We start from the raw sequence: 25,547 nt of genomic DNA, 5'->3' as shown, positions 1-25,547 counted from the left end.
TATTTTTACTTAAAGAATTAAATCTTGGTGGAATATTTGATACTGCAGGATGCAGAACGTCTTCAACATTGTTCAGAGTTAATCAATATTTTGATTTTATAATTGTAAATGCTGAGAACACGGCTTCGCATAAATACGTCGTGCAAAATGGCAGAAGTATGTTTAGGGCCATTTCAGAAATTGTTGGAAATTCTGTCCTAATCCCAAGCCAAAATTCATCTAACGATTTTGTAGGTACAGTAAAAACACTGTAATCCATAACATGCAATGATCTCAAATTTGAGCTGAGGTGTTTCTGGCAGCGTCCTTTGGCATTGCGTGGTGTGATGGCAGGCACGGGGCAAAGCGTGCCTACTGTGTGTTCAGAACCAAGGCTGCAATGACGTTGAGCAAGCACTGCCAGAAACACCTTGGATTCACTACACGTTTGATTTTTGAATTAATTTTTGTTCGTTGCGTGTTCAGAAGCCTTTTACCGTTGCCAAATTTTTCACAACCCCCACATTCAGTTACCCGACCCCGCATGGGGTCACGACCGACAGTTTAAGAGGCACTGCTCTAACCCACGCTGCTGCTCATTTTACAGTTTACAGGGAGCTACAAGCCACCTCAGAGGCGGTCTAGTCCGGTCTCCTTACTTTACTGTTGAGGAAGCTGAGACCTAGTGAGGTTAAATGCCTCGGATTCCCCGTCTAGTAAGCGTCAGAGGTGAGATATTTGAACCCAGGGTCAAGGCTTTTTCCTACCATGCTGGGTTGCCATTATTTTATAAATGAAGAAACCAAAAACTAGGGAGTCGAACTGGCCCCGTACCGTCGGTCAAATAGCAGAGCGATACATGGCCTCCCACCATGGCAAAGCCACATGCTTCAGTGCTCTGGCCCATGTCCCCACAGGGCAAAAGATTCTGATTATAGGACCAAGTGCTGAATTTGGAATTAGGAAGACCTGGGTTCAAATCCCACCTCTGAAACTTACTAGCTGACATACTATTTGACTGGGGGCAAATCATTTTATCTCAGCGAACCTCATTTTCCTGACCTGCAAATGAGAGAATTGCACCAGAATGCCTCCAAGGCCCCTTTCAACTCCAAATTTATCACCCTAGGTTCATAGAGATGCTGTCATTGGACTGAGGCTTAGGAGGGTGAGTGGGATATTGGTTTATACCTTCTCAAAGTTGCTGAATCGATTAATACCCAAATATTTATTAAATGCCTATTTATTTTATTTTAATTTATAGATTTTATTTTAATGTAAAATCTATTTTATTTATTGTAATCCACACATGTTTATTAAATGCCTATTTATTTGCTTTTAATTTATAGATTTTAATTTAATTTAAAATAGATTTTATTTATTTCATTTAATCCACAAATATTGATTAAATGTCTCTCACTATCAGGTTTGAGATAAAAAGATAGAAATGAAACAGTCTATTTTGGATTAGACCTAGCTCAAGCCAGCCGTGTGATTCAGGTTTGGGATTAGAATACAATGAGACTCTTGTGGACCACAGAATGTAATGATAAGAAATAATAGGAAAACTAGCCCAGGCTACATGGGATGAGGGCAGCTCTAATTGTACAGTCCCTGCGCTGGAAAGAATACAATCTATCAGGGAAAACAAGGAGTACATATAATATATATGCGAGATTTGAACAAGATAAATGCAAAGTTATTTGGTAGGGAGAGGGGAAGACACTTACAGCTAGGGAGATGGGGAAGGTTTCATGTGGAAGGTGGCCCTTGAGCTGAGCTCTGAAAGAAGCAAAGGGTTCTAAGAAGTGGAGGTGAGGAGGGCATGCACGTGGACATGGGAGATGAGCGTGAAGACCAGCAAGAAGGCCGGTGTAGGTGCATTGAAGACTGCGTGAAGAGAAGACACGTGGACTCAGTCTGGAAGGGATACCACAGCCTAAAATGCACTCGTTGGTCTGTTTGCTTTTATTGCCCCTACCCTGGTACCTTCATTCCATCCCAAGCATGCCCGGTTCCCTGTACAGGACAATGATCTCCATCCGTGCAAAGCTAAGTAGGAATTCAATAAACCCAGCATGTACAGTAACGTACAAATGACGGCACGCTTGTACGGATATAAATCCGGAGCTTAAAACTCCACTAAGTAGGCAGGATTTATCTGCTTGTTGGGGCAATGCTCCGACGGCTCCTGTAAACACGGCCTTTAAATTGGCAGAGGTTGTTTGATGAAGTTTCCTGCTCCCCCTTCAGTGAATTTTAAGTCACTCTGTCCCTGTACCTCTCTACTTTAACCATGACATTCAAAGCAAACAAAGGGAGGTGAGCTCAGCTGTCTATGAGTCTCCTAAGTTTCACTAGATAAAACCTGATTTTAGAGCATTTTATCATTGCACACACACACTATATTGGAGATGGGGACAGAGAAGGCACAGAGCGATAATAACCAAGCCCTAACCTTGCACACACACCAGTATGGCATAGTGGAAAGTTGGATTTAGAGTTGGAAGATCTGGATTCAAATGTTGGTTTTGTGTGACTTTTACATGTGACTTTGGGTGAGTTTAACTTCCAGAAGGGCAGCTAGGTGGCTTAGTGGATAGAGCACCGGGCCTGGAGTCAGGAAGACATCTTCCTGAGTCCAATCTTGTCTCAAACACTTACTAGCTGTGTGACCCTAGACAAGTCACTTAACTGCGTTTCCTCATCTGTTGGAGAAGGAAATGGCAAACCACTTCATTATTTTGGCAAGAAAACTCTAAATAAACTGTATAAATAAATAAATACATAAATAAAATAATAAATAAAAATAAATAAATAAAATAAAATAAATAAAGCTCAGCTTCCTTATCTGTAAAATGAGGGATGGGACTGGATGATCTTTAAGGTCTGTCCCTTCCTGCTCTAATCTGAACCTCAGCAATGAGGTCGCCTAATGGACTCGACTCCATTATCAGCTGCTTTGTCTCTGCTTTGCCATCTACTTGGTCCCTGCTCTTATATGGAAGGCGTACCTGAAGTTTGCCATAGTGAATGTCTCTCCTTCCCTCTAGCCCCAGCGCTGGCATACTGTCAGGCCAGTGTCATCCACCTAAAAGTCCTCCTTGACTGCTTTCTGATGCCCCTCAACACCCTTCTAGAATTGCCGTCAGCCAGTTCACCTTCTGGTCCCTCCCCCTCAGCTGCTGGTGCCTTCTCAAAATCACCCAGTATCTTTTTTTTTTCGTATCCATCTGTGTATGTACCTGTCCTCCTCCCATTCTTCATAGAACGTATGGTCCTTGACGGCTGGGATTGTTTCACTTCTGTCTTTGTATACTCAGTACCTAACAGCTCCTGGGACAACATGGGCGTTTAATCGATGGTTGCTGATCGGCCGACCGAATGAATCCTGCCCCCGACTTTCTCTTTCAGCCCAATGTGTCCAAAGCCTCTGAGCCAAAGTTCAAGTGGCCATGACAGTGACAAGAGCGGAGTGAGGGCTATATTTATTTGTTCTCACTTTCCCTTTTCCATTTGAATGACATAGTGAGGAAAGGGGGGGTAAGGGACTGGATAGGGAACTCTGGCTTCAGATCCCTGCTCTTACACATGCTACGGAAAGATGTCTGACTTTGGAGTCAGAAAATCTGGGGTTGGTCTCCATCTGTGTTACTTGCTACCTGGGTGATCTTGGGCAGGCCACTGAATGATCAGTTTTCCTCACCTGTAATTTGAAGAGAGTAGTGGTGGTGGACATGATGGCCTCTAAGATGCCTTCCTATGGCTCGATACATCATTTAACTTCTTTGAACCTCAGTTTTCTCATTTGTTAAATGGGCATGATCATACTGGCACTCCTTGCTTTGGGGAATTTGTTGTGAAGAAGTCACTTTTCCAAATCTCTGACTGCTCCATGGGAGAGGGACCTTTCACTCTTCCAGCTGGGGATCCCAGGACTGTTCTATCAATGACCCCCAAAGTCGAATCTACAATTTCTTGCAGGGTGGGGGGGGGTAATGTTTGCACGTGAAACTGAGGGACAGCAAATTCAATTCATAATTATTTATGAACCGACAAGGGAGGAGTTTACTACTTTGATTACTCGCTAATCAGTCCCCGTAAATGCAGTGACCTAGGAAATCCCATTGAATCAATAGAGAAGTAAGTTCCTGATTTAAATCACGGCACCTTGTATTCTTGAGTAAACCTTTCTGTAATTTACAAAGGCTGCTGAATTTTATAGTAAGTGTTTTTCAAAGCAAGCTGGATTCTAAACAATAATGACTTTTTAATGTGGATCTGTGATTACATTGTCACGGTGAAATACGGCTGCCTTTGACTGCATTCGAAATGAGGCAGGGTGTGAGTTACTCCGTAGGCATAGATTACCGCAGCCCCAGGTGAAGCAATCTTCATAAATTAAACTGCAATCTAAAGTGACCTGTCAGCAGAAACCTGTTGCCTCCGCCGGTAACCTACATTTCAACGTACGATTTGTAAACAAGATCTCTGCCTATTGTTCCGCCCAGCAGCAGGGACTTTGAGGAAGAGACCGGAAGAGATAGTGGGCATGTGGGATTGGGGAGTTAGAGAGATGTGAATTACTCTCACCATTATTAATGTGCTTGACAGAAGGTGGAAGAAGTCGTTTTCTTTAGCAGCCCCAGAAAATTAAAACCATTCCTGATTTTTTGCTTCCTTTTAAATTGTACTTAAAAAAAAGATAGGACTGTGTCTTTATGCCATCGTAGAAATGGTGACTATCATCAGATTAAGGTATCTCCTGAGGGTTTTGTCAGGACATGGCTGAAGCTCTGGATCCGTTGTAATCTTGGTCCATCTGTTTCTTGCAGGTCATGGGGTGCCTTGGTGTTATCCAGTGATTAAGTCAGAAGAAAACCTTAGACCTTAAGCCTTAGACTTAGGCTGCCAAAGTAGCCCCTGGTTCATTGTGAGTTCAAAAAAACTAACTTCAATACAATAGCAAGACCCATGTGGCTGAGCTTGGTGGTTCAGAGGGATGCTTTCCTACGTGAGCTGGGATATTTCTGTATGTCACTTGTCCTGGAGCTGACTTTAGCACTGTCAATGGGAAAAGAATAAAGGTCGAAGTAGGGCAAATAAGAGTATAACCAGGGTAAACCAGAGCATAAGCAAAATAAATAATAGTAATCCAAGTATAAACCTCCCAAAAACAAGTATAGACAGTGTAAACAAGGGTATAACCAGTGTAAGCAGAGGTAGAAACAGGGTATAAGCATGGCAAACAGTAGTATAAATAATGAAAACCAGAGTTCCCTGACAAGGGTCTGGTGTGGGTATTCTCCCTGTGGTTTTCAAACATAACCCAGCAGTAACTTAGAAGGTAGTCTTAGGGCAGGGCTTCTGAATTCCTTCTATGTCACAGACCCCTTTGGCCTATGTACCCCTTTTCAAAATAATGTTTTTAAATGCACAAAATAAAAATGTATAAGTCTACAAAGGAAACCAATTATATTGAACCATAATTATGACGGTACATGGGCAGCTAGGTGGTACAGTAGATAGATTTCCAGGCTAGGAGTCAGGAGGACTCATATCTCTTAGCTCAAATCTGGCCTCTGATGCTTAATAGTTGTATGACCCTGAACAAGTCACTTAACCCTCTTTGCCTCAGTTTCTTCATCTGCAAAATGGGCTGGAGAAGAAAATGGCAAACCACTCCAGTATTTTTGCCAAGAAAACCCCAAATGGCATCACAAAGAGTCAGACATGACTGAAAAACAACCGAATGACAATGATATTTATCAAAAAGTATATAAAAATGAGTTCCTGGACCACCATCCCCACATTAGAAGACTACCTAAACCTCAGAAAGGATATATGATTTGCCCTAGGTTACACAGGTAGTCACTGTCTGAGGCTGGATTTGAGTCCATATCTTCCTAATTTAAAGTCCGCCACTCAACCAACAAACATTTATTCAAGGGAAAGAAACACACGTTTATTAAGTACCTACTATATGACAGATGGAGGCAGCTAGGTGGCCCAGTGGGTAGAGTGCCAGAGCTAAAGTCAGGAAGACCCAAGTTCAAATCTGGCCTCAGATACTCACTGCCTGCGTGTCACTTAACCTCTGTTTTCCTTAATCCAGTGGAGAAGGAAATGGCAAACCATTCTGGCGTCTTTGCCAAGAAAACCCCACGTAGGGTCATGAAGAGCCAGACGTGACTGAACCAAAACAAATGCTCCAGGCACTGCAGTAAGTACCTTATAAATATTATTTGTGAATATCAATATTATTATGTGATCTTCACAACAGCCCTGAGAGATAGGTGCGTTTATTTCCATCTTACAGATAAAAAAAATCTAAGATAAACAGAGGTTGAGTAAGCGTCTGAATCCAGATTTGAACCCAGGTCTTTCTGACCCCAGGCCCAGTGTCTTCTCCACTACATTACTTGGCTGCCTCTGTTGAGTACTTCTGGAGAAGGAAATGGCAAACCACACCAGTATCCTTGCCAAGAAAACCCCCAATAGGAGTCATGAAGAGTTGAACACCAATGAACAGCAACAAATGTGCCAGGCACTGTGCTAGGTGCAAATGTGAAAGACAACGCCTGCCCTCAAGGAGCTTACAATCCACTCTCTGCTACCTTTGCTCTGCCTTGAAAACAAGAGCGTAAACAGTGTGTACTCAGAAATAGCTTTGTAAACAATGAGACCCAAAACACTAATTGTAAACGAGCATAAACAGGCTAAATTGGAGCATGTGCAGTGTAAACAAGAGAAGAAACGTATTGGAACAATGTGTATCAGAGCCCAAGCAGCGTGAACAAAATCAGAAAAAAAAGGCAAACGAGAACAAATCATGACGACAAATGTAAAAATGCCGTGACCTTGAGTATGAGCAAGGTATTGTCAGTGAGATAGAGACGAGTAACCATTTAATGAGTGTGGCATGATATAGAAAAGTCCAGACTATGCTGGGTGGTCCTTCTAGTAAAGGTTTATAGACTTCCTCGGGACCCAGTTTTGTAAGCCATTAATATGTATACAAACAACGTACTGGAAAACAAACGACCCTTGCTGGTCAGTCCTTTTCAGTGGTGTCTGACTCTTCATGACCCCATTTGGGATTTTCTTGGGAAAGACACTGGAGTGGTTTGCCATTTCCTTCTCATTTTACAGATGAGGAAATCAAGGCCAACAGGGTTAAGTGACTAGCCCAAGGTCACACAGCTAGTAAGTATCTGAGGCCAGATTCAAATTCAGGTCTTCCTGACTCCAGCTCCGGCAGGCATTCTATCTACTGTGCCACCTAGCTGTTCTAAATGACTCACCTTTTCAGACAAACTATCTTCTCCCCTTTAAAGTACCTCCTACAAGATCTGTTCTTGATAAGCTTTTGTTACTAGTAAATTTGTGTGTGCGTGTGTATGGGTGTGTGTGTGTTTTAGAGTAACAAAGCTACACCATTACAGTCCAAACCCCTGACTTATTCAGGATTCCTGCTAGTTCAGGATTGGTGAATTTTAAGATGATGCTTCCTGTCCCTAATGACAACTGGCATAAGCCAAAGGGAGATTGTGTCATACAGACTGAAGCAATTCTTTCCTTTGCTGATGTGACATTTACTATCTCTTTATAGGCCTGGGTTTGCAAGGTCAGCACTCAAGATGCTGTTTATTTCCTTCTGGGTTCTTTGTGGGTTATTAGGGCATGTTGCCACAGGACACTGGTGGATGGTAGTGTTTTGGCTTGAGGCTAATGGTTCGAATGGCCCAGCTTCCCAAAGATAGGATTAACTCAACAATATAACCAAAGAGAAATATACAAACAGCCTATTTTAATGAAAAGCACAATTTTATATTAATATAGTTAAGTAAAAAATAACAAAGCATCCAGGAATAAAGAGCAAATTATTAAATATAAACACTAAAGTAAAACTTCATCTTTCCCACTGAGAACTAAAGAGGGAAGGAGAGAAACAAATATTTATTAAGCACCTACTATGTGCCAGGCACTTTACATGTGTTATGTCTTTTGTTCCTTACAACAACCCTGGGAAGTAGGTGTTATATATGAAGAAACTGGGGCAGACAGAAGTCAAATGACTAGCCCAGGGTCACACAGCTAGTAAATATCTGAGGTCAAATTTGAACTCAGATCTCTCTGACTTTTCTCCCAGAGCTGTAGTCACTTTGCCATCCAGCTGCCTCTGTGGTTAATTAACGGTATAAAAGAAAAAAAAGTTTAGGAATTCAATTCAAATCAGTTTAACTCAACAAACATAGATTAGGTGCCCTCTATATGAAAAACACTGCATTGGGCACTAGGGATACAAAGATATACGTGACAAAGGCTATATTCTAAAAAGCAGGGATTCTTGACCTTTTCTGTATGATGGAACCCTTGGACAGTGTGATGAAGCCTATGCATCCCTTCTCAAAATAATGTTTTTAAGTTCACAAAATTAAATATGTTGGGCTACAAAGGAAATCAATAACATTGAAATACAGTTACTGAAATATTAAAAAAATTATGGGCCTCAGGATTAGAACCCCATTCTATAGTATAAGCACACACAGACACAGACACAGACACATAGACACACACACACACACACACACACACATACACATGCACACATGTGATAGGCCAAAGAGAAGTCCAGGCAAAGGGCTATGAGAACTTGAAAGAGACATCACTTTCATCTGGTGGGGTAGAGGATGGGGGAGTTGGATGAAGACCTGCTGGATATGATGGCATTCTGATTGGGTCTTATTCAGAGGGGTTATTTTAGAAGACTCTACACTGATTCTAATAATGTTTCATTGCTTAAAACATTTTTGAAATTTTCTTTTGAGGATTCATCATGGAATTTAGAATTGCAAGAAACCTTAGAGCTCATCCAGTTCAACCCCTTTCTTTTCGGGTAGAGAAGGAAGTGATTTGACTCTGGCTATGGAGGAAGTAAGGGGATGATCTGGAACTCAAATCTAGGTCCTCTGCCTTTAGGTTTAGTGCTGTTTCTACCACACCACTCTGGATTTCTCTCTTCAGATTTTATGACTTATTTTCCTGAATAGCCTTAGTGGTGGGAAATCTTCATCCTTTGAAAGTGGAGTTGATTTGGGGGAATGACAGTCAAAAGCTTCTCGAGGCCAAATGGGATGAAAAGATTGGATGATTAAATTTAGAAATCACATTTTGATAAAAAAATAAAATAACACACAAAACAAAGTGTGAGTCCAGAGCAACAAGTCATATTCTTAGGTGTTCTTAAACTAAATGTGAAGTCAATTCCCAAAGAGGAATGACAGAAATAATCTTAGTTATGGAAATGACTAGAAGGCTAGTCTTCCAAAGTGAAGGATGACTGGGTAATCTCCACGGTGCTAACTGAACACATGCACACACACACACACACATACAGAGCAGGATACAGCTAGCTAATAAAAAGAACTGGACAGATAGGTTAGTAAGCTGCAAAGAACCACCAGAAACAAAGAGCCAAAGCTAGAAATTCCCCAAGGTCAAAACAATTCGCAAGAAGGGACAAAGAGTTGGGGAGCTGGTTAAGAGTCAAGGTCTCGGTTTTAGGCTGTGAAGATTTGGTGCTAGGCCACAGACGAGGTGGACATAGAGCGCGGGTCCAATTTACTGTAATCGAGGGCCTCCCAGACACATGTGAGTTTTAAGTCTGACCTTATTCTTGTTGGGCTCCATTTTATCAAACCACTCAAACTCCCGTCAGTTGAAAAACTCCCCCTGATGTTAGCTGCCTTTATTAATGTTCACAAAACCCAAGAACACCAGACACATGATCCCTAATTTGTTTCTAGTTGTAAATCCTGTGATCTTTGAACTTAAGTACAGGATCTGTTCCCAAGGTTTGTTTGTAAGTCAGTTGTCTGGGAGTTAGAATGATTTCCCTCTTAGAAACAATGTTATGGTAGTGGTTATGCTCCCAGGCCAAGCCGCACAATAAGAATTATAATGAGAGCTGACATTTATATAGTGTTTTATGGTTTACTCCCCGTGATGGTATATGGCTGAGAATCACGGAACACCACAATCTCAGAAGAATAACAATTGCAGGTGACCCAAAGGGCAATGGAAAAACGCATGGTGGGTATAAGTAGGCTGTAGGACGTTACTGCATATGAATTGTGCATGAGAAGTAAAGGAAAATACATCATTAAGACATATATGACCAGAAAAAGAGTTGGGCCAGTCATGTAGCAAGAGTGAGAGATAACAGATGGACGGCCCAAGTGGTACATTGGTATCCATGACAGATTCAGAGAGCCAGAGGAGGACCTCCAGCAGATGGAATGAATTCTCTTTAAAAGATTTATGGACGGACACAGACAATCATTGCATAAAATGAAAAGTTAGGGAAGGACTGCCATATATACCAGCGGAGGGAATATTACAATGACATCTTGGGTCCATCAAGTTATAAATGTATTATTGTTCATTATTTAAAATAATATTGACATTTATATCATGCTTCCAGGTTTGTAAAACACTTTAATACATTATCTCATATGAGCCCCACAACAACTTTTTTGGAATTTTAATATTTTTTCCCAATTACATGTAAATCTTTTTTTTAACCTTCAGTTTTTACAATATTGAGTTCCAAATTCTCTCCCAGCCTCACTCCCTGTTCCTTTCATTGAGAAGGTAAACAATTTGATGAATGTTATACATGTGCAGTAATGCAAAAATATTTCCATATTAGTCATGTTGTAAAAGAAAATATAGACAAAAAACCACAAGAAAAATAAAGAAAGCAAAATAACAGGATGCTTCAATCTACATTCAGATTCCATCAGTTCTTTATCTGGAGATGAATAGCATTTTTCACCATAGGTCCTTCAGAATTGTCCTGGATCTTTGTATTGCTGGGAATAGGTGTGATTCACAGTTGGTCATCTTACAATACTGCTGTTATCATGTCCAATGTTCTCCTGGTTCTCTTTGCATCAATTTAACATCATTTACTTCACTTCACTTTGCATAAATTCATGCAAGTCTTTCCAGGTTTTTCTGAAAGCATCCTGCTCGTAATTTCTTACAGCAAAATAGCATTCTATGGCAATCATATACCACAACCTATCTAGCCATTCCCCAATTGATGGACATCCCCTCAATTTACAATTCTTTGTCACCACAAAAAGAGCTGCTATAAAATATCTTTGTAAATCTAGGTCCTTTTCTTTTTTTAAAAATCTCTTTGAGATACAGACCTAGTAGTGGTATTGCTGTGTCAAAGGGTGTGCATAGTTTTATGTCCCTGAGCAAAGTTCCAAATTGCTCTTCAGACTAGTTGGATCAGTTCACAACTTCACCAACAGTGTCTTAGTCCCAATTTTCCACATCCCCTCCAGCGTTTGCCACTTTCCCTTTCTGTCGTATTAGCCAATCTAAGTGTGAAGTGGTATCTTAGAGTTGTTCTAATTTGCATTTCTCTAATCAATAGAGATTTAGAACATTTTTTTTCATATGACTATAGATAGCTTTTATTTCTTCATCTGAAAACTCCATGTTCACATCCTTTGACCAATTTTGATCAATTGGGGAATGACTTGTATTCTTATAAATTTGATTCAGTTCTCTATATATTTGAGAGATGAGGCCTTTGTCAGAGAAACTTGCTGTAAATCCCCCCTCCCCAGTTTTTTGCTATCCTTCTAATCTTGGCTGTATTGATTATGTTTGTGCAAAAACTTTTTAATTTAATGTAATCAAAATTATATATTTTACATCCCATAAGCTTTCTATCTCTTGTTTTGTCATGAATTCTTCCCTTATCCATAGCTCTGACAGGCAAACTATTCCATGCTCTCCTAATGCTTATGGTATCACCCATTATGTATCATGTATCTATTTTGACTTATCTTGGTATGTGGTGTGAGGTATTGGTCCATACCTCATTTCTGCCATATTGTCAAAATGCTTTCCAGTTTCCCCAGCAGTTTTTGTCAAATAGCGAGTTCTTGTCTTAAAATTCGTCTCAAGATTAGGTACGTAATACACAGTAGAAAACGATCATAGTAATTACTCTCTATGATCATTTTCTACTGTGTATTGTGTACCTAATCTATCCCTCTGATCCACCTCTGATTGTTTTTAATAATTACTACTTTGTAATTCAGTTTGAGATCTGTTATGGCTACTCCACCTTTCAATTTCTTTTTCATTAATTCCCTTGATATTCTTGACTTTTTGTTCTTTGAGATGAATTTTGTTATTACTTTTTCTACCCCTAGAAAATAATTTTTGGTAGTTTGGTATGGCACTGACTAAATATATTAATTTAGATAGAATTATTATTTTTATTATATTGGCTCAGCCTACCCATGAACAATTAATATTTTTTTCCAATTGCTTAGATCTGGTTTTATTTGTATGAAGTGTTTCGTAATTGTGTTCATATAATTCTTGGATATTTTATATTGTCTGCAGTTATTTTAAATTGAATTTCTCTTTCTGTCTCTTCCTGCTGGACTTTGTTGGTAATATATAGAAATGCTGATGATTTATGTGGGTTTCTTTTATATGCTGCAACTTTGCTGAAGTTGTTAAATATTTCAGTAAGTTTTTTAGTTGTTTCTCTGGGATTCTCCAAATACGCCATCATATCATCTGCAAAGAGTGATAGTTTTCTTTCCTTGGTGCCTCCTATTCAAATTTCTTCAATTTCTTTTTCTTCTTTTATCACTGTAGCCAGCATTTCCAGTACAATATCAAATAACAGTGGTGATAATGGGCATCCTTGCTTCACCTCTGATTTTATTGGGAAGGCTTCTAGCTTATTCCCATTACAGATAATGTTTACTGATGGTTTTAGATAAATACTACTTATCATTTTAATGAAAGGTCCATTTATTCCTATACTTTCTAGAGTTTTTTTTCTAAATGAGAATGAGTGTTGTATTTTGTCAAAAGCTTTTTATACATCTATTGAGATAATCATATACTTTTTTATTAGTTTTTTATTGACATGGCTAATTATATTTATAGTTTTCCTAATATTGAACCAGCCCTGCATTCCTGGTATAAATCCTAGCTACTCATAATGTATGATATTTACGATATATTGCTATAATCTCCTTGCCAATATTTTATTTAATTTTTTGCATCAATATTCATTAGGGAAATTGGACTATAGTTTTCTGTCTCTGTTTTCACTCTTTCTGGTTTAGGTATCCACCCCATACTTGTGTCATAAAAGGAATTTGGTAGGACTCCTTCTTTTCCTATTTTCCCGAATAGTTTATATAGTATTGAAATTAATTGTTCTTTAAATATTTGGTAGAATTCACTTGTGAATCCATCTGTTCCTGGGGATTTTTTCTTAGGGAGTTTACTGATGACTTGTTCAATTTCTTTGTCTAAAATGGAGTACTTAAGTACTCTATTTCCTTTTGTTATTCCGGGCAGCTTATATTATTGAAATTGTCAGATTTATTGGCATGCAATTGGTCAAAATAGCTCCTAATAAATGCTTTAATTTCTTCTTCATTTGGTGGTGAATTCACCCTTTTCCTTTTTGATACTGGTAATTTGTTTTTCTTCTTTCCTTTTTAAATCAAATTAATCAATGGTTTACCTTTTTTATCATTTTTTCCCATAAAACTAAGCTCTTAGTTTTACTCTTTAGTTTAATGGTTTTCTTGTTTTAAATTTTATTAATCTCTTTGATTTTTCAGGATTTCCAATTTGGTGTTTACTTGGGGATTTTCAATTTGTTGCCTTTTTTTTAGTTGCATGTCCAATTCATTGATCTGTTCTTTCTCCATTTTATTGATGTAATCATTTAGAGATATAAATTTTCCTCTAAGTAATACTTTGGTCCCATCCCATAAATTTTGGTATGTTCTTATTGTCATTCTCTTTAGTAAATTATTGATTGTTTCTATGACTTGTGCTTTGATCCACTCATTGTTTAGGATTAGATTATTTAGTTTCTAATTAATTTTCAATCTGTGCTTCCATAGTCCTTTCTTGAATTTAATTTTCATTGCATTATGATCTTAAAAGGATACATTTGATATTTCTGCTTTTTTTTTTTTTCATTTGGTTCTGAAGTTTTTATGCTGTAATACATGGTCAATTTTTGTGAAGGTGCCATTTACTGCTGAGAAAAAGGTATATTCATTTTTATTCCCATTCAATATTTTCCAGAGGTCAATCATATCTAACTTTTCTAAAATTCTATTTATCTGCTTAACTTCTTTCTTGCTTATATTTTTGGATAGATTTATCTAGTACTGAGAGGGGAAAGCTGAGGTTTCACAAATAGCATAGTTTGTTTTATTGTCTATTTCCTCCTGTAATTCATTTAACATTTTTTTTTAAGAATTTGGATGGTATACCATTTGGCAAATATATGTTTAGTATTAATATTTTTTTTATAAATTTCTTTATTTATTTTTAGTTTACCACACACGGTTCTACATAGTCTTGAGTTCCAGTTTTTCTCCCTTCCCTCCCCCCTCCCTCCCCAAGACGGCATGAAGTCTCATATAACTGTCATGTATAACTTCTCATTGAATTAATTTATGCACTAGTCAAGTCGCGGAGAAGAACCTTGACCAATGGAATGAATCATGAGAAAGAAGAAACAGAACCAAAAAAAAAAAAAAAACAAAAACAAAAACAAAAGAGAAGCAGAAAAGGTGAGCATGTAGTGTGCCTCAGTCTGTATTCAAACTTCGCAGTTCTTTGTCTCGATGAAGATAGCATTCTCCATCGTGAGTCCCCTGGAGTTGTCCTTGTCCCTTAGATTGCTGAGAAAAGTGCAGTATGTCAGGGTTGGTCCTCACGGAATCCATATATCTGTGGCTGTGCACAACGTTCTCCTGGCTCTGCTCCGCTCACTCAGCATTATGTCGTGTAGGTTTTTCCAGGTTGTTATGAAGTCTGCATCATCCCCATTTCTTATGGCACAATAGTATTCCATCACCTTCATATACCACAGCTTGTTCAGCCATTCCCCAATTGGTGGGCATCCCTTTGATTTCCAATTCTTGGCTACCACAAAGAGAGCTGCTATAAATATTCTTGTACATATGGGTCCTTTTCCCGCTTGCGTGATTTCTTTGGGATACAACCCTAGAAGTGGTATTGCTGGGTCAAAGGGTATGAACATTTCTATAGCCCTTTGGGCATAGTTCCAAACCACCCTCCAAAATGGCTGGATCAGCTCACAACTCCACCAGCAATGTAACAATGTTCCAATTTCCCCACATCCTTTCCAGCATTTATCATTCTCCTGATTTGTTATTTTAGCCAATCTGACAGGAGAGATGTGGTATCTAAGAGTTGTTTTGATTTGCATTTCTCTAATCAGCAGCGATCCAGAGCATTTTTCCATATGCCTGTAGATAGCTTTAATTTCTTCCTCTGAAAACTGCCTGTTCATATCCTTTGACCATTTCTCAATTGGGGAATGGCTTGTATTCCTATATATTTGGCTCAGCTCCCTGTATATTTTAGAGATGAGGACTTTATCAGAGATACTAGTTGCAAAGATTTTCTCCCAATTTTCTGCTTCCCTCCTAATTCTTGTTGCATTGGCTTTTTTTGTACAAAAACATTTCAATTTGACATAATCAAAATTATCCATTTTGCATTTTGTAATGCTCTCTATCTCTTGTTGGGTCATGAATTCTTTACTTTTCCACAAATCTGATAAGTAAACTATTCCTTGCTTTCCCAAATTACTTAGAGTATCAACTTTTACTCCTAAATCATGAACCCATTTTGACTTTATTTTGGTATATGGTGTAAGATATTGGTCTATGCCCAGTTTTTGCCCTACCATTTTCCAATTTTCCCAATAGTTTTTGTGAAATAGTGAATTATTAGCCCAGAAACTGGCCTCTTTGGGTTTATCAAAGAGTAGATTGCTAAACTTGTTGATTTCACCTACTTGTGTACCTATCCTATTCCACCGATCCACACCCCTGTTTCTTAACCAGTACCAGGCAGTTTTGATGACTGCTGCTGTGTAGTACAGTTTAATATCTGGTGTGGCTAAGCCACCATCTCTAGCATGTCTTTTCATTGATATCCTAGATACTCTAGACCTCTTGTTTTTCCAAATGAATTTTGTTATTATTTTGTCCAGCTCGGTAAAAAAATTTTTTGGTAGTTCGATTGGTATGGCACTGAATAGATAGATTAATTTAGGTAGAATTGTCATTTTTATTATATTAGCTCGGCCTAACCATGAGCAACTGATATTTCTCCATTTATTTAGATCTGATTTTATTCGCGTGAAAAGTGTTTCATAGTTATGTTCATATAGGCCCTGGGTTTGTCTTGGCAAATAGACTCCCAAATATTTTATAGTGCCTTCAGTAACTTTGAATGGAATTTCTCTTTCTATCTCTTGCTGTTGGGCTTTGTCAGTAATGTATGTTTATTATTAATATTACTTCATTGTCTGTGGTACTTTTTAATAAAATGTAGTTTCCTTGCTTATCTTTTTAAATGAGATTTATTTTTACTTTTGCTTTGTCTGATATCATGATTGCTGCTCCTGCTTTTTTAAATTTCAGCTGAAACATAAGAGATTCTGTTCTATTGTCTTATGTTTACTCTGTGTGTCTCTCTGTTTCAAGTGTGTTTTTTTTGTAAACGTATTGTAGGATTCTGTTTTTTAATCCACTCTGCTATGCACTGCCATTTTATGGGTGAGTTCATCCCATTCACACTCTGAGTTAGTACTAACTGCATATTTCCCTCCATCCTATTTTTCCTGTTTATCCTTTTCTCTTTTTTCTCTTTCACTCTGTTCCTCCTAAAAAGTGATTTGCTTCTGATCACCACCTCCCCTAGTCTGCCCTCCCTTCTATCAGCCCCTCACTTCTCTTATGCCCCTCCCCTCCTACTTCCCTGTAGAGTAAGACAGATTCTATACCTCACTGAGTATGTATGTTATTCCCTCTTTTTGCCAGTTTCAATGAGAGTAAGGCTGAAGTGTTGCCTGACACCCCCACCCCCATCTTCTTTTTGTTGTAAAAGCTCTTTTGTGACTCTTTTATGTAAGATAATTGATCCCATTCTACTTCTCCCTTTCCCCTTTTTTCCCTAGAGCATCTGTCTTTCTCACCTATCTTCCCCCCCTTTTTGGGATATTATCCCATCAACTCACACCCACATGGGCCTTCTGTCTGTTTATTCTTTCTAACTGCCTTAATAATAATAAGGTTCTTAGGAGTTACATGTATCATCTTCCCACACAAGGAATGTGTATTTTAACAAATACTTTAACCTTACTGAATCCTTTATGATTTCTCTTTCCTGTTTACCTTTTTATGCTTCTCTTCAGTCTTATATTTGAAAGTCAGATGTTCTATTCAGCTCTGGGCTTTTCACAAGGAATGCTTGAAAGTCCTCTATTACATTAAATTTCAATTTTTCCCCCAAAGGGCAATGAGTTTTGGTGAGTAGGTGATTCTTGGTTGTAATTCTAGCTCCTTCGCCCTCCAGAATATGCCAAGATCTCTCATCCTTTCATTTGGAAGTGGATAAATCTTTAGTTAACTTGACTGTGGCTCCATGATATTTGAATTGTTTCTTTCTAGACCCTTGCAATATTTTCTCCTTGATCTGGGAGCTCTGGAATTTGGCTAAAATATTCTCTGAAATTTTGAAATCCCTTTCAGGAAGTTATAGGTGGATTCTTTCAATTTCTGCTTTACCCTTTGGTTCTAGGATATCAGGGCAGTTTTACTTAATAATTTCTTGAAGTATGATGCCTAAACTCTTTTTTTTTTGGTCATGGCTTTCAGCTAGTCCAGTAATTCTTAAATTATCTCACCTGGATTTATTTTCCAGATCACTTGTTTTTCCAACGAGATATTTCACAGTTTCTTCTATTTTTCATTCTTTTGATTTTGTTTAGTTGTATCTTAATGTCTTGAGGGGTTATTAGTTTCCACCTGCCCATTTCTAATTTTAAAGATTTTTTTAGTTAGCTTTTGTACATTCTTTTCCATTTGGCCAATTCTACTTTTTAAAGAGTTGTTTTCTTCAATGAATTTTTGTAATTTTTCTGTATCTTTTTTTGATTTGGCCAATTCTGATTTTTAAAGAGTTTTCTTTTCAGTGGATTTTTGTGCCTCTTTCAACATTTGGCCTATTCTGTTTTTTAAGGTTATTTTCTTCTTGCATCACTCTCATTTCTTTTCCCATTTTTCCTCTACCTCTCTTATTTGATTTTAAAAATCCTTCTCAAGCTCTTCCATAAGTTTCTTATCCTGAGATCAATTCACATTTTTCTGTGAGGTTTTGCATGTTGATGTTTTGACATTATTGTCCTCTTCTGAGTTTGTGTTTTGATCTTCCCTGTCATCATCACAGCATTTTTATGGTCAGGTTCTTTTTCATTTTGTTTTACTCATTTTTCACCTTATTTCTTGATTTGGAACTTTATGTTAAGATTGGGCTCTGCTCCCAGGGTAGAGGGGGCATTGTCTAAAGCTTTAGGTTTTTATTCTGTTGTTTTCAGAGCTAGTTCTGGGAGTCTATAATTTCTCAGTTCTTTCAAGGTTCTAAGAAGAGGTGTGGTCACTACTATTCTGATCAGCATTCTGATCTGTGAGTGACCAGAAATACTGTGTTCTGCTCTGTAGCTATGACCAGGGTGCTTGCTCCCCAGCAGCTGAAATCTCTAGTGTGCTAGTGTTTCTCCTTGCCCTGGGATGGCAACCCAGAACTGAGTATGGGCAATGCACTCAGTAAGTCCTGCACCCAGTGCCAGCAAAGGGTCCTTTTTAATCTTCTTCTGATGTGTTGTACAACCCCATTACTGTCTGTGAGTTGAGAGCTCCAGAAGTTGCTGCTATAGATTCAGTTGTCCCTAAGATCTGCTAAGATCTGTGCTTGCTCCTGGTATTGCCTGCTACTGGCTGACTGGTGCAGGCACCCAAGGCTTTGCTGTTGGCTTTCACTATGGGGCCTCTCTACTGGTTTGCAGTATATAATGGGACTTTGCTTCTGGTTTGTGCCAGGGCACAGTCTGTTGCTGTTGTCTTGTGCTGGATTGTGAGGCCCCATTGCTGGCTTGCCAGGTAAGGCCTGCATAGGACTGTGTTCCCCTCTTATCCTAGTGAGACAGATCTTTACTGCCAACATTCCAATTTGTCTTGATCTGGAATATAGTTTCATCCTATTTGTTGGTTTTACCATTCCATCCCAGAATTTGTTTTGAGGAATTATTTTGAAAAGAAATTTGGGAGAGCTCAGCCTGCCTTTACCATGCCATCTTCTCAGTACAACTTTGAAAGATATGCAGATGATCAGTTAATATTATCTCTGGTTTTATCCAAGATCTAGTGCATGTCAGAACTGGGATTATAATCCAAGTCTTTTTTGGGATTAGATAGTGCACGTCATAACTGGAATTAGAATTCAATGGTTTTTTTTTGTACCTCTCCTTTGCCCTGGTACCTAGCAAAGAACCTGGCACATAATAGGCATTTAATAAATGCTTGTTAACTTGACTTGTTCCATTACACCACAGCTACTTATTTCACTTATACTCTCCCTGAAAGGTAGTATTCTGCTAATGTCACTATTATGTGACTCATATGACTTTGACATATGCATGTGATGAATCTTATTGAAGGAGTGCCTTTAAGGAGGTATTTTGCTCTGTTGGAGTAAATGCTTCAAAAAATACTCAATAAACAATAACCTCAGTAGGAGCTTATATTCTCTACACTTTTAAGTCAATTGTTTGACTTTATAGGTAGTGTCTGCTGTAGAATATTATTTATGAAAAACTAGGTGTTGTCCTTATCAAGGACACCCTTAAGGCATGTGCAAATCATTATCATAAAGAGTATTTATGACTCTTTTTTTCAGCAATACTAAGCCCTGCAATTTTTTCTAAGCATTTGGTAAAATCTCATTCAAATAGATTAACAATCAATCCTTCAACGCTTTCAAAATGTGTCTCGTTTAGCATGGCCCTCCTCTGTGAGAGGTGGTCTAACCCAGTTATTCTTCCATACATTTATCCTCTTTTGTACTATTTTTGTACTATTTCTATTTTGCACTAGTTTTATTTCTTCATGTGAGAACTGTAGTTTTAGAGTCTAGATATGGTGGCTGTATTGTCATTGACAGAAAAAGCTATTTGTTACAAACAATCCTGCTGGATCTTTTTCATTTTCTATTTATTCATTGTTCTTTTTCTGGTTTCATCTGGTTAAATTGGATCTCTTTTCCAGTCTTCTGTAAATTTGGTTTTTTTTCCCCCTATCTAGCGATTGACCAATGAATGCCATCATTCTTGCCATTTCTTATGAAGAAATACTACTCATAATTTTCTTTTAACTTTCTTCATAATGGGATAAGAACTGAATCTGTTATTCATTGATACAGAACCCTGCCCACCCCGAGGAAGAAGCTCTGTCTCCCAATGGAAGTCAGCCCCTCTTCAACTTTCAGTCTTAGACAATTGGGTTGACACTAAGAGATTCACTGATCTGCCTGGGGTTGTGTCAGAAGGGGGCCAGGCCTTCCTGGCTCGGAGACTTGCTCTCTATCCATTACTTCATACTGTCTCTAGATATTTCATAAAGAAGTCTCTACTCTAAATGGAGTATTTCTTTGGCTGCTATGTTTCTCTATTTGGCAAAGAAATGAAATGTTTGCTGCCATGTTGATTTCTAGGCTCGTTTGGTTACCTTATTCTGATTGACTGGTGATTGATCCACACAGGTTCAATTTCCTTAGGAAATAGAGATGGTTTGTTTTGAGAGATGTCCGTTCACTTCCCATTTTTCTGGGTCAACAGCTTGTTCAAATTGTCCAGCTTGGAACTGCCTCAGTTCTGTGCCCTTCATCCTCATTTTAATTCTTTCTTATAATTTTGTATTTTCTAACAAGTCAGTGGTCTGAATGAACATAGACAACAGACAGTGGGAAGAACAGTCACGTACAGTGAGGGCTGAAAGATAAATTGGCATTAGGTTGTGCTTTTGTAACCAGCTGCTTTTTATCTATCAAAATATAATCAAATGTGTTGTTTACGATGTTATTTAGGGCTTGCCACATCCAGGGCCTCCCAAGTCTCTTTTCATAGATATTATTCAATATATTTAGGCATGAGGATTTTGCAGAGTCTGGAAGCCTTTGGCTTCTCATTTCTTCTAATTCTGAAACATATTTTTCAGCATCCTCACCTATACTTATCCTTGCATTGAAATGACTAGTATTAAAGTTAATATGTTGATTTAATGTGGAGGATCTTGCCAAGTTCTTTGTAGCATTAACTTTCACTACTCAATTTCCACAAACAATGTTGTGATAAAAGCTGCCATCATATTTTTGGTGTCCTCGCTCCCCAAAGTAAAAATAAAGGCTGGCATTTATACAGCATCTACCATGTACCAGGCTCTGTAATGAGTGCTTTACAGTGATTATCTCTAATAATTTGATCTTCGTGACGATCCTGGGAGGTAGGTGCCTTTATTATTCCTATTTTATAGTTGAGGAAACTGAGGCAAACAGAAGATAAGTGACTTACCCAGGGTAAGTGAGTTTTTAAGACCAGATTTGAACTCAATCTTTTCTGACTCCAGGTCCAGCATTCTATTCACTGATTCACCTACATGCCTCAAATACTTACGACCAACCTTCCCACAAATGATGCTTCTTACTGCTTTTAGAGGAACACTAAAACCACGTCTTTTAATTCGCCCCCCCAAGGAGAACCTGTGTGTTATTCTTCCATTTACCCATAGCTTCCTTGTCTTTTGCTTTATTTAAAATGAGAATATAAAGGAGGAATGGTCAAAAGTTGGAGAGAGAGAAGACCACCCTTGTGCCCCTCACTCTTATCCCAGCTCTTGGACTGCCAGGGAGCGATGGGGCCAAGGACTTGCAGCAGGGATCCTCCAGAGAAGTCCTCATACTCGGGCCTATAGGTGCCTCGCCACCTCCCATCCCTTGACCTCTCCATCTGGCAATCTCCCATCACTGGAACACATCCTTTCCTTAACCTCCCTTCCTATCATGTAATGAATCATTTTGTATAGACTCATATTTATTCGCTCTCTGTGTCTATATACTTTATGTACCCGTTGGTTCCCTCTTTAGGCAAGCCCAACTGGCTTCAGCAACAGGGCAGCCACAGGGGCAGATAGGGAGTAGCACATACCAGGAAAGTAAAATCATCCCCAGTACCTTGATCTCCATCTTTCCACAGACTCTGATAGAAACAGCTCGGGACCTTCAAGCCAAGAGCCTTGGGAAGAGAAATGCTTCCAGCCCATTATCCTGCAACCTGGCAACTGCTGCTACAGTTGCTGCCACCACATCTTTTGAAGACCCCCCCAAAAGAGAGCTTTTTGCCATGTATACGACAAATGGTTCAACATCATAAACAGGATTTTATTTAAGTTTTATTCTAGTCTAGTCTTTTATTTATTCTTATTTTATTCATTTATAATTCATTTTATTCAAAATACATTCATTTTATTCAAAGTATTGCCATCTGCTTTGGCACTGTATTCTAAGAACCATGGGACCTTTCCATCTGACTTATAGCTAAAACCTTCCATATGGGTTGTCTTCCCTATTAAAATGTGAGCTCTTTGAGAGTAGGGACTGTCTTACTTTTCTTTTTGTACTGCCAGCACCTAGCACAGTGCTGTGTACATAGGAATACTTAGTAAATGCTTTCTCTATCCATTCATTTGTTTATTCATTCATTCATCTGAATATAAGCCCCTTGTCAGTAGGAATTACTTCATTCTTTTTTCTTGTATTTTCAGAACAATACACATAGAGTAATTGATTAAGAAATATTGATTCAATATGCTTCCTTTAGGCACTTTGGCTCAGCAGCCCTGGTGGCCTCCAGCCCTAACCCTAACCCTAAATGCCACCCCAGCTGCTCTGGCCCATGGGGAAAGTCAGCCAGGCTCCCTGGCTTTAAAAAAAAAAGATTACCCTGTATGATGGCCTGGGAGTGGAGACCAGTGATTCAAAAACAGAAGGCTGGTCCCAAAATTTCAAACTGCTAACAGTCTCAGCCGCTGGTCAAGAAGGCAGCTTTAATCGAAGCAAAGGTAAAGAGCCAGAGGACAAAACAAAGTACAGTTCTTGGGCCAGTGATTGATCCTAAACGAGGGAGCTTTTCAGATGACCGGCCAATTGTAGTCACCCCACCTCATGTAGCATCAGGCTTAAAGGATTCTGTGCCTAGTGGATTTTCTGCAAGAGAAGTTTTGATTCCATTAGCTGATGAATATGATCCCATGTTTCCTAATGATTATGAGAAAGTAGTAAAACACTAAAAGGGAGGAATGCCAAAGACAGTGAGCTGGAAATGCAAAAAGAAATTGAAGAGAGAGAAAAGAGGCATAAAGACAGGCATGAAGCTAGTGGGTTTTTAAGATGACCAGATCCAGATTTTGATTAATATGAAGATTATGAGTGAGAAAGGAGGAAAAGAAGTACGGGAAGTGCTGCCATTACAGCACCAACATCTCTTGTGGAAAAAAGAAAGAATTATCCAGAGACTTTCCATTTGAAGAGGAGTCAAGACCTCATTCACAGTCTTCCAAAGCTGCTATTTCTCCCCCTGCATATGATGAACAAGAGAGACCATGGTCTCCAACAGGGCCCAGTAATTCCTTCCTTGCTAATACAGGTGGTACTGTAACTCATAAAATCATGTAGAAGTACAGCTTCCAAGAAGGCCAGGGCCTTGGAAAACATGAGCAGAGACTGAACACAGCATTGTCTGTTGAAAAGATGAGTAAGTGAGGTGGCAAGATCATTGTTGGTGATGCTACAGAGAAAGATGCATCTAAGAAATTAGATTCAAATCCATTAACTGAGATTCTTAAGTGTCCTACTTAGTGGTTCTACTAAGGGACGCGGTGGGTGCTGGAGAAGTACGTGAAGATCTAAAAGGCGAAACCAAGGAAGAATGTGAAAAAATATGGGCAAAGTTGGAATATGTATACTTTTTTTGATTCCTAGTACTCCTGATGATAGAGCTGTACCAATATTTTTAGAGTTTGAAAGGGTTGAATTGGGGATCTGAATGGGAGGTATTTTGGTAGACAGGTAGTGAAAGCTTGTTTCTACAACTTGGATAAATTCTGAGTCTTGGATCTGGCAGAGCAAGTTTGATTTTAAGAACTCAGAGCACCAAAGGCAATCCTTAGCCTTTTAGGCTAAAAGAAAAGAGGAAAGAAGGCAAGCCTGTTTGACCAGTGGGTACTGAGACTTTTGAGAAGGATTCCTAGAATTCATGTTGACTGACATTTTTTTAAAATTTTGTGGGTTTTTTTTAATATAGGATAAAATCCTTAAAAAAAAAAATCTGCTTCCTTTAATGAGTGGTAAGAGCCAATGATTGCGCGGTGATGTATGACTAGAAAAAAAAGCACAGGTGATCCCCAAATGCTTTCCACCCCTTCAAACCTTGAACTGGAGTCACTGGTAAGAAGGGTATTTGATGAATTGTATTTCTTGGAAGCAAATGGTGCTCAGTTAGGGATGTTGATAAATGGGAAATGGAACATGTGTGTTGGTAATCTGTGATGATTCATCCTGGGACTTGCTGAAGGAAGTACCCTGTATATACTTTTTCTTTAGAAGGTAAACCACTGTGCTATGAGCATGTAATTTAATAAAAACAAACTCTGTCCTTCATTTTGGATACAGAGAGGCTGGTTCTTGACAAGTCTATCTGACATCTCTGAACTGTTTTTGATGAAGTACATGGGAGAGTTCTGACAATTGTGAACATGCTTACAGATCCTCAGACTTTCAGACTAAAAGGATCTGTGGGAGATGATCTTTGCAAAATCATTCCCCAACCATCCCAGCAGACAAGGAGAAATACCTCTTACATTGAAGAAATATCCACAGAACAAAACTCCACTCCCTCAGACTCAGGACCTCAGTTTTCTTACCTAAACATTGAAGGGTTGGACCAAACGATTTCCTGAAGTCCCTGGAACACTGCTATACTATGATCATGCTATACTCCTCTGCTCAAAATCCTTAAGAGGCTCCCTATTGTCTGCTAAATAAAATTTAAGCCTGGCATTCTAGCCCATATAGAAGTATCTAGGTTGTGCAGTGGAGAGAGCCTCAGCCTTGGAGTCAAAAAGCCCTGAGTTCAAATCTAGCCTCAGATACATACTAGCTGTTGGATCCTGGATGAGTCCCTTCATCTGCCTCAGTTTCCTCATTTGTAAGCTGTAGCTTCCTCACTTTCGCTGCTGTGCGGTTCACAAAATGCTTAGGAAACTATAAAAGGTTCTCCACATATGAGGGGTTGTCGATGCTATTATTCCTGTAAGAGCCCTCGTTCCTCAACTACTTATGAATATTTATGACTCCTGTTTTCAAAAATGTTTAAATGTACAGAAGTCTTCGCTGTCTTCTTGTTCAGGCAAAATCACATAGCTCCTGGTTGCCTATTCATTCTCCAGCAGCTTATTTAAGCTTTCTGTTGATAATTGGTATAATTATTAACAATTCATTATGCCTGGGCCCCTCATTCTCTCTGGGAATGATTGTGGAGATAACGTTGTTCTCCCAGC

At 38.8% G+C, this 25,547-nt stretch overlaps 1 pseudogene; it reads left to right on the top strand.

Annotated features, from left to right (window-relative positions):
• The first annotated feature begins 1,816 nt into the window (after positions 1 to 1,816).
• On the top strand, positions 1,817 to 24,123 carry LOC118841965 (annotated as a pseudogene).
• The last annotated feature ends 1,424 nt before the right edge of the window (positions 24,124 to 25,547 follow it).

Source organism: Trichosurus vulpecula, chromosome 3, assembly GCF_011100635.1.
Source record: "Trichosurus vulpecula isolate mTriVul1 chromosome 3, mTriVul1.pri, whole genome shotgun sequence".
Lineage (NCBI taxonomy): Eukaryota > Metazoa > Chordata > Mammalia > Diprotodontia > Phalangeridae > Trichosurus > Trichosurus vulpecula.
Note: the sequence above shows the minus strand (reverse complement) of the source record. Positions and strands in the feature narration are given on the sequence as shown.